The sequence below is a fragment of the Vombatus ursinus genome, unplaced genomic scaffold (assembly GCF_900497805.2).
Source record: "Vombatus ursinus unplaced genomic scaffold, bare-nosed wombat genome assembly UNPS02014809.1, whole genome shotgun sequence".
NCBI classification, from domain to species: domain Eukaryota; kingdom Metazoa; phylum Chordata; class Mammalia; order Diprotodontia; family Vombatidae; genus Vombatus; species Vombatus ursinus.
The window spans coordinates 11,975,260-11,985,825 of record NW_020954587.1 but is presented as its reverse complement, the minus strand read 5'-3'; the positions used below and the strand labels follow the sequence as shown (position 1 = coordinate 11,985,825).

The window sequence follows — 10,566 nt, the reverse complement described above, 5'->3', positions numbered from 1 at the left end:
CTTTCTTTCTTTCTTTCTTTCTTTCTTTCTTTCTCTCTTTCTTTCTTTTTTTTTTTGAAAATTGCCAGAACAGGTGCCTGCCCTCTTCTACCTCTCCTGTTTTCCATGAGCTTTAGGTGTCACTGTCAGTCCCTCAGTAACTGCAGCTGCCAGTTTTCAGGACCCAAGGATATGATTCACTTAAGACAGGTGCATTGAATTCATCAAGGGCAACTAGTATTGTCTCCTCACTTAGCTCAGGTATCAACTTTCCATTATCTAGTTTTGTTCTGATACTTCCAGTGTAAGGTTCATATTCCTTAAATGAGAAAATAGAAGCAAAATAAGCAAATAAATGAGCAGTTCTGCCATTTTCTGCTGTCATTTTTCATGATCTTGTCCACCCCAGTGGTCTTACTCCTTCTTTTTCCTTTCCTTTTTCCCAATGTAGGTTTAAATAAAAATATCAAAACCCTTTTTGTTGTCCTTAGTTAACTTCTTTGGCCAGCCTCAGATTAAAAAGCTTTAGCAGTCTGGGCACTATTTTTATAGGACCCTTCCACAGTATTATATTTATACTCTTTTCTTTATTTTTGCTTTCATCTGGGCAAGTTAAAGTCTAATTTCCTTTGTGAGTACCTTTTCTGTCCTCATCAGTTTCTTGACACAACATTGTCTTTTCCTCCCCACTGAAATTCTTTCTCTTTGTGTCACTAGAATTTCATTCTTGAGTTTTCTATCCCCTCCCTCTGGGGGGAGTGGGAAAGGGCTGGGTTGACTTTACCTGCAGAATTTTAGTACATAGGATCCTATCTATCTTTTCTTTAAATCTTTTGAAATTCAATTTTCTAAAATCTAGAGTCAATAACAGACTATGCCCAGCTTTGCTCTCCTCTGTCTCCTTCTCTAGGTACCTTCTGCCCAAGGTACTCATTATTTCTACCCTGGCATCCTTCTCTTCAGTGTTAGAATCAAAATGGAATTTTCTCTTGGTTTCTCCACTTTTTGAAGGTTGAGGGATAGAGAGAAAGAGAAAGAGGCAGAGAGACAGAGAGAGACAACTAGAGGACAACTAGACAGAGAGAGGGGGAGAGAGTTAGAAGAGTGAGAAACAGAGGCAGAGATACAAAGAGACAGACAGATTGAGGGTGGAGTGGGGGACAAAGGAGGAGGTACCATGCTACATGAGTATATAGTCTATTAAATTTAACAGGGTAGTTCTAACACTACCCTGTTTGCTTCTGAACTTCCTTTTGCTTTCTTCCCTATATTTTTAAAAATATTTAATCGATGTTCTTTCTTTTCTTTTCTTCATTTTGGTATCACTATAACTATCCTTTTCCAAATCACCCCCCCCCAAATTAAAGTTCTCCCTTGTAATAACTAAATATATTCAAACAAAATACGTTCACATAATGGCCATATCTGGAAATGTATATCTCATTCTGTACCTCTACTATTATCTCTCTGCCAGGAAGTGGGAGATATGACTACTTACTGGTCTTCTGGGGTCCTCATTGGTCATTTGCATTGCGCATAGTTCTTAAATCCTTCAAAGTTGTTTTCCTTTATAATGTTACAGCGATTTATAAATTGCTCTCCTGATATCTGTCTACTTCACTCTGCAAAAGTTTATACAAGTCCTCCCAGGTTTTTATGAATTCCCCACTCATAATTTTTAACTGCCCAACAACATTCCTTTATATTCAAATAATTTAATTTGTTTAACTATTCTATAATTTATGGGAACCCAATGTATTTCATGTTCCTCATCTCCTATTACTCAGATGCTTCCTGCCAGTATTTCCTCCTTTACCCCTGTTTCTCTTGAAGAGGTGGTCCTCTTTGCTAAAGCAAACCTCTCTACACACATGAGTAATCCTATTTCACTCAATATTCTCCAGAAGATTGCTCTTCTATCAAATTTACTTTCTCACTATCCTGTCTACTGGCTGTTTCCTATTGCCTATGAACATCCAGGTGTCTCCTCTACCCTCAAAAAACCCCTCACTTCATCCCTCCATCTCTACTAGCTATCACCCTTCATCTCTTCCTTTTGTGACTAAACTCCTTGAGAAGGCCATCTACAGTTAGTGCCTCCACAACCTCTCCTCTCAACCTCTTCTTAACTCTTTGTAGCCTGCTTCTGACCTCATCATTCAACTAAAACTATTCTCTTCAAAGTAACTAGTGGTTTTTTTTATTGCCAAATCTAATGGTCTTCTCTCAATCTTCATCTTTCTTAAGTCTTCATAGTCTTTGATGATGGCAATGTCCTTCTCCTTGATATTCTCTTCTCTCTAGGTTTTCCTAACACTGCCTTCTCTCAGTTCTCTTCCAATTGCTCCTTCTCTCTCTCTTTTGCTGGATCTTCATTCATGTCATGCCTACTAACTGTAAGTATCTCCCAAGGCTCTGTCCTGCGCCCTCATCACTTCTCCCTCTACTATTTTAGTTAGTAATCTTATCAGCAACCATGGTTTCAATTATCATCTCTATGCACCTGATGCTCAGATATACTTGATCAATCATAATCTTTCTCTGGACCTCTAGTCTTGCATCTTCAACTGACTGTTAGACATCTTAAACTAGATGTCTCATAGACATCTAAAACTCAACATGTTCAAAACCAAACTTATCATCTTTTCCCCCAAACTCTCCTTCCCTCTTCCTAAATTCCCTTTTACCCTTGAGGGTACCACCATCCTCACAATCACTCACACTCACAACCTAGATGTCATTCTTGGCTCCTCACTTTCTTTTAACCTCAAATCCCATCAAAGTCTTGTAATTTCTGCCTTTGTTAGAGCTTTCATACATGTCCCCTTCTTTTCTCTGACACTAAAACCACCTGGTCCTGGCATTCATTTCTTCAGGATTGTAATGACATGCTGGTTGGTGTCCCTGCCTCAAGTCTCTCTCTATCCCAAAGCATTCTCTGGTTGTCTGTCAAATTGATCTTCCTAAAACACAAATCTGACCATGTTATCTCTTTTTCAATAAACTCCAACAACTCCCTATCTTCTTCAGGCTCTATTACAAAATCCTGTGTTTGGATTTTAAAACCCTTTTTAACCTGACCTTTCCTACCTTTCCAGTCTCCTTAACACCTCACTGTCTTCCATATGGTCTACAATCTAGTGGCACTGATCTCTTTGATGTTCCTCAAAGAAGACACTCCATCTCTAGACTTTGAGCATTTTTACTATCTATCTCCTCCACATTTGTCCCCCCCTCATGCTCCTACAGCTCCAGTCCTGTTGTCCTTAAAGTTATCCTTAATGTTGTCCTTAAAGTTGTCCATGGTTGTGTCTTGGGGCTTCTTCAAAGGAGATGTCTTTCTTTGAACCCTTAGCCCTTATCACAATGCTTGCAAACAGGAGGCACTTAATAAATGATAATTGGGGACTTCTTTGGTACAAAAAAAATGTTTCTATAACTATTTTTGTACAAATGGATCCTTTCTCTCTTTCTTTAATTTCATTAGATTATATGCCTAGTAGTGATATTAATGGTCCAAAGAGAATTACAGTTTAGAGCTTTCTGTGTATATTTCTCAATATCGCAAAATTCACAGCTCTACCACCAGTGCATTTGTGGACCTGTCTACCCATAGCTTCTCCAACAATTGTAATCTTCCTCTTTTGATCTCCTTATCAATATGATGAATGTGAAGTTGTTTTGCTTTGTAATTCTCTTACTTGTAATTTTGAGAATAGTTTTCCATGTAGTTGTTAATACCGTTGGAAAACTGACTGTCTATATATTTTTGACCATTTATTGAGGAATGGTTGTTGTTTTTCTATGTTTGTATCAATACCCTTATAAACTTTGAATATTAGACCTTTATTAGAAAAATTTGTTGTAAGGATTTCCTCTCACTTAATTGTTTCCTTTCCAGTTATAACTGCATTTTGATTTTATTTGTGTAATTCATCCCCCTCTCCCCCCCAAAATTTTTTGAGGTCATCAGGATTGTTTATGGTATGGCCTTTTACATTTAGATACAGAAACTTATTGTGGTATATAGCAGAGATGTTGGTCTAAACCCAATTTCTGCCAATCATCTTTCCAATTTTCTGAGCAGTTTCTGTCAAGTAATGAGTCCTTATCCAAGTAGCTGCAATCTAAGTATTTATCAAACGCTGTGATACTCGAATCTACTACTATTAGGCTCTCATCCTTCCTAATTTATTTTCATTATTTCCTTGGAGATTCTTGACCTTTTGTTCCTTTAAATGAACTTGGTTATTATTTTGTCTAGTTTCAAAAAGTAATCCTTTGGTAATTTTAATTGTATGACTCCTAATCTATAAATTAATTTATGTGATATTATAATTTGTATCATATTGGCATAGCTCAACCATTAGCAATTATTATTTCTCTAAATATCTGCCTGTTTTTATTTCTGTGTTTTATAGACACACCAAAAGAATATTACATGAATTTGCATTTATATAATTCTTTTTTTTTCCTTGGCAATTGGGGTTAAGTGAGTTGCCCAGGGTCACACAGCTAATATGTGTCAAGTGTTTGGTGGGAGGCTGGATTTGAACTCGGGTCCTCCTGACTTCAGGGCCAGTGCTCTATCAACTGTGCCACCTCGCTGCCCCTCATATGATTCTTATGGTGTGTCTTGGTATTTGGATCCCTAGATATTTTATACTTTCAGTAGTTATTTTTTTTCTTTTTTAAAAATTTATTTATTTATTTTTAGTTTCCAACATTCACTTCCACAGGATTTTGAGTTCCAAATTTTCTCCCCATCTCTCCCCTCCTCCCCCACCCCATGACAGTGTACATTTTGATTACCTCCTCCCCCAATCTGATAGTTGCTAGAGAATTAAAAAAAAATATTTAATTTAGGTGAAGTTGCAATGAAAATAAATTTTTTGATAGACAAAAAAATATTTTCCTTTGCTAAAGTGTAGCCAACTAGGTAAAAATAGGTTGTGTGTTACAAATATAGAGCAGTTATAATTGAGTTATGAAAGGCTGGTAATTTTGTCAGTGGTGGAATGGGCTGTGTGTTTTAAAGTATGATATGTTTTACAAGTATTAGCCCCCAAAAGCAAGTCAATTATGACAAGTGGATCTACTCCCATATTCTTTATAGCTCTAGAGATTTTCAGTTATTCCTATAGTAGTTTGCCTGCAGGGACTGGTGATTGAAAGGATTCAAATATCTAAAAGTTGTTTGGCCACACAGGCAAAAAAATGTTTTCTTTAGACTCAGAGGCAGCTGTTAATCACTGCACACTTGAAAGTAAATCTTCAGTGAACTTCTCCCCTCCCATTAGAGTAAAGCACAGGATCTGGGTTCCTGGAAGGAGTTGCTTCCTGTTGGGACTCCTACCAGCAAAGCATCTTTGCAGGCATCCTGCATGCAATACTGTTGGAGCTCTGCAGCACCCTGAGAAACCTTGATCCTTTCCACCCATGCTTCCAATTTCAGCTGCTCCATCAAGTGTTGCATGAGGCTAAGGCTAGAAGACATACTACAGGGCATTAGGTAATCATTATTAATCCCTCTGTGACTACCTCTTATATAAGCCAACAGTAATTTCAAATTAATGATCACCTTCAAATTTTTCTAAACTCTCTTTGCCAGATTTAATATTTAGCCTTATTCACAAGTCCAAACTCCTCCAGCTTACACATCCACACCCCACACACACACACATTACTCTCTCTTTTTTTTTTGATTCAAGTCCTTCTTCCATCTCCCATTTCCCCCTTACAACCTTCTACTACAGAAGCAAAAAATAGTTCTATAGTTCTACTTCATACGCTAATAATTTGATCACCTATTCCCTAGTCAATGGATTTTTGAATAACAAATCCAATATGGCACAGTGAAAAGAGCACAGGGCATGGAATCAGAAGACTTGGATTCAACGCTTGACTCTTGTTTTTGTTCGGTCCTTTAGTTGTATCCTACTCTTCATGACCCCATTTGAGGTTTTCTCGGCAAAGATACTAGAGTGGTTTGCCATTCCCTTCTCCAACTCATTTTACAGATAAGGAAACTGAGGAAAGTGGGGTTAAATGGCTTGCCCAGGGTCACACAGCTAGAAAGTATCTGAGGCCAGATTTGAACTCAGGGAGATGAATCTCCCTGACTCTAGACCCAGTACTCTATCCAGTATGGTGTCACCTAGCTACCCCTAATCCTGACCCTATCACTTAACAAGTGTGGCCTTAATTAAGTAGCATTACATCTTTTAGCCTGTTTCCTCACACATTAAAATAAGAGGATAGAACTAGGTGATCCCTAAATTCCCTTCCAGCTTTAACTTCCTCTGATATCTTTGCATAAAAATGGAAGTCTCTAAACTAAGTAAACAGAATCTTAGTTTAGTTTCTAATGATTGTTGAAAGGGCAGGAAATGGTATAGTACTAATCATTATTAGCATTCCAATCACGAGCTCTTTATATTATATTTGAGAGCACCTTAAGTAATACTGTGAAACATTTTTGAGGCATATATTTTTCAAAAGTTCAGTCTTACTAAAAGTGATGAGTGATGAGGCACGGCTTATTAAAAGAATCTGAAAGAAGGATGACCCAGTGATGATTTTCGTCCTGTGCTTCTTTTAAATTCTCTTGTAATTTTAACTTCTTACGTAACACCTTAGTTTTACAGTCATTTATGCTGATTGCTAATAAGAACTTTGCTCATCTATTCCTTTGATTTCCATTGGTGTCAGCAGACAGTTCTCTTGACTACTACTACCCTCTGCTAGTGGGGAAAGGGAGCAGAAATTTTGAAATGTGACTTTGAGACCACAGTTTGCAAGTGGATATTCTACCTTTGGTTAATTGTCTTCCTGATTTTCAGAGAAAGTGAGTGTCACTTCAACCTCTTGCTGAAAGCATGAAGATGAGCATCCCTATAATTATATTTAAGAAAGGTGAAGACAAGGTAGATCACCAGCCTTCTGGAAAGTTAGCGTTAGTGGTTTATCATGGCTAATCTTCATTGTCTAAAATCAGTTTCCTCATCTGTAAAATGAGCTAGAGAAGGAAATGGCAAACCACTCCAGTATCTTTGCCAAGAAAACCCCAAATGGGGTTAGAAACAATTGGACATGAATGAAATGACCAAACAACAACAACAAAAAGTTAAAGACAAGTTAGTTTGGGAAGGAGGGTTTTAGCATTGGGGAAGGGGTCAAGAAAGGCATTTAGAAGAAAGCAACACAAGTTGAAAGAAGAAAGAGGTTCAGTGAGGAAGAGGTGAGGAGGGAATGCTTTCCAGAAATGGAAGGTGATCAGTGAAAAGGCTAGGGGTAGCTAGGTGGTGCAGTGCATAGAGCTCCTGCCTTGGAGTCAGGAGGACCTGAGTTCAAATCTGGTCTCAGACACGACATTTAACTAGCTGTGTGACTCTGGGCAAGTCACTTAACCCCGACTGCCTTGCAAAAAAAAAAAAAGGCTGATTTGGCTAGATTAGAGAACATGAAAGTGGGAGCTGGGAGGAACCTGGAAAGATAGGTAGGAACCAGACTATGAAGAGCTTTAGAGGTTAAACAAAGGTTATATGTGATCTTAGTGGCAATAGGGAGCCAATGGAGTCTCCTGAATAGAGGAGAGACACGGTCAGATCTGTACTGTAAATCACTGTGGTGGCCATGTGGAGGCTTCTGCTTCATTCTAGAGTTGAGAGAGACTTGAGGTAGGGAGACAATTTAGGAGGTTGAAATAATCTAGAAAAGTGGTGATAAGGATCTGAACTAAGAGGTGGTAGTGGTTGGAGTAGAAAGAAAGAGTTGGCAGCAAGAAATGCTACAGATGTAAAAACAGGAAGATATGGCAAATGATCGACTATGTGGGATAAGAAAGAGTGAGAAGTTGAGTTTGACACAAAAGTTATAAATTTGAGAGACTGGAAGAATGGTAGTCTCTTTGACAGAAATAAGGAAGTTTGGAAGGAGATTTTCTGAGGATTTTATTTGTGGTACTGGTCTGTCATATGCTTTGTTTAGAGTTGCTTTGGCTATCCATATAAGATTAAAGGATAAAAAAAAATTTCCTGAAAGTTTTTTTTACCATTTTAAGCAAAAAATAAATAAATTAAAAGTGTTGGGCAATGTAGTCTTTAAGCATTGGACCTGAAGTCAGAGAACTGGTCTATAGCCTTAGCTCTTCTACTAAATAGCTATGCGACTATGGATAAGTCATTTTACTTCTTTTTTCCCTTATTTCCTCACCAGTGAAATGGGGAAAATAATCAAACTACCTTATAAGGTTGTCTAAAATAAAATGAGAGAATATATAACATAAGTAACAGTGAATTAGACAAGTCTGACACTTGTTGCCTTTTGAGGGGAGCTAAGTCACTTAAGACTCTGGGACTTATAATTTTCCCAGCCCAGGGAGAGATAAGGCTTGCTTTGAAGAGTATGAGGGACAGAAGATGCACAAGCCAGTGGATAGCAGAGTCTGAGAAGAGTGGTGTTGAGCATACACAGGCTCCAGCAAATTGGCCAATGTCTTCATCCACCAGCAGCAAGCAGTTTAATAGTAACCAAAGTGTGAGACAAGCCTGAGAGTTGATGAAATTTCCCCTGGAAGATAAAACAGCAGCCTGGTGGATTCTCCTTCCCACTCTATTTCCTCCCCCATCCTCTTTTCCAACTAGAAGGGAACAAGTTTTTATTAATTGTCTACTATGTGCCACCTATGCTAAGCACTTGCTATTATTCCTATCTTACAATTGAGGAAACAGAGGCAGACAGAAGTTAAATGACTTGTCCAGCGTCACACATGGAAGAGACAAGATTTAAAATCCTAAATGTGTTTCTTTTGGTTACAATTATTCATAAAGATACAGTTGTTCTTTACTGTTTTGTCTTTAAACTCAGAGTGGAAATGAGGAAATAGCACTGGTTATTTGATTACAAGTATTTTTACAGTTTCTGATCTGGTGTCCAGAGTTGGCCTGCAGACTCATAGTATTTATTATTATTTTATTAGTTACTATTTTAGCGGGGCATAATTATTTTATTAATAATCTTAATTAATGAGCTTTCAAAAATGGCAGAGAAAAAGAACTCAGGATTCTGTAGATCAATTACTCTGGGTTAAAAAACTGAGCTTATCTGATATCCCTAGCAGCTTTGAACAAAGGTGGTTTGGACACATCTACCCCTTTTAACTTCTGGAAGGGGGACAGAGGTTACAAGGGCTGTAGCCAGAGAGAAGAAAACACCCAAAGCCAAGCCCTGTGGGCCAAGACAAGAGTGTTCTGAAAGATTTTCTTCCCATCACTTTCTGAAGGGAGAGAGAAGTCCTCCTTCTGGCAATACATAAAATAAAACATAATGCTTAAAAATGCTGAAAGAATTCATAATGAAATAGGTAGAGAGTAGATACTGGAGTCAGGAAGACACGAGTTAAAGTTTTACCTCTGTACAGACTAGCTGTGGGACTCTTGGAAAGTAACTGAATTCAAGGCAACTTGTAAGACTTTCTAAGTTGCGGGACAATTTCTAGACTACATGGGAGATCCCTACTACATCAATGAAATAACAGCTCTAGACAATAAACAAATAAATGAAAACATTATACAAATGAGAGAATAATCTCATATGATGCCATCAAGTCTCTTTTTTCTACACAAGTTCTAGGCATCAGTCTAAAGTTTGACATGATCTCGAAAGATATCAGATAATTTTCCTCTTCCCCCACCTTTATTTTTATTAATTGGTTCTTTTTATGGTAAGAATCTAATATAGATCTGCTCTTAACTCACTCACCTGGAGAAATTAGGTTTTCCTTCTCTCCCCTCCCCCCTCATTGGAAAATACTGAAATATTCTCATCTGTAAAATGTGGGAATTGGCCTGGAGTACCTCTAAGGTTTTATCTAGCTCTAACATTCTGTGATTTACTTTGCTAAATGTACTCACTTTCTTTTTCATCCTACACCTCAGTACCATCTTAATCATGTCAATGTATAGATCTGATTATGTCATTTCAATGCTAACAAATCTTCAATACCTCCCTATTGAATAAAATTCAAACTCTTTAGACCTCTACAATCTGGCTCCAACTTACCTTTCCAGGCTTAGCTCAAGCTTATGATTTAGGCAAAGCAGATCATTTGTTCTCTCTTCTAGACACATCCCACCATTTCTTTTTTACATGCCTTTTGCTCCTGTCATTCACTGTGACTGAAATTACCTCCCTATGTCCCCATCTCTACCTGTCAAAATCTTAGCCATCGTTTAAGACCCAGGTCATGTGCTAACTCCCCTCCAAATTAGAAATCACTTCCTACTTGGATCTTTCATAGTATTTTTATCTTTCCTTATTCATTTATACCACCATTTGGTGCTAGAGTTGATCTTGTATTTGTCATATCCCTCCTATTAAATTAAAAGCTTTTTTTTGTGACAGGGAACATGTCTTATTCATCCCTCTATTTCACTCAGCAACTAAAATTGTGCACTGCAATTGGTAAATACTCAATTAGTGTTTATTGATTTGAATACCAAGTACTGTTCAGCTCTGACATTTCAGAGTTCTAAGGAATAATGCTTCAGAGAAGACAATTGTTTATGCATTTTCTGTTTTCTTGAA

At 37.7% G+C, this 10,566-nt stretch overlaps 1 pseudogene; it reads right to left on the bottom strand.

Annotated features, from left to right (window-relative positions):
* Positions 1-5,275: 5,275 nt before the first annotated feature.
* LOC114052752 lies at positions 5,276-10,208 on the bottom strand (annotated as a pseudogene).
* Positions 10,209-10,566: the final 358 nt, after the last annotated feature.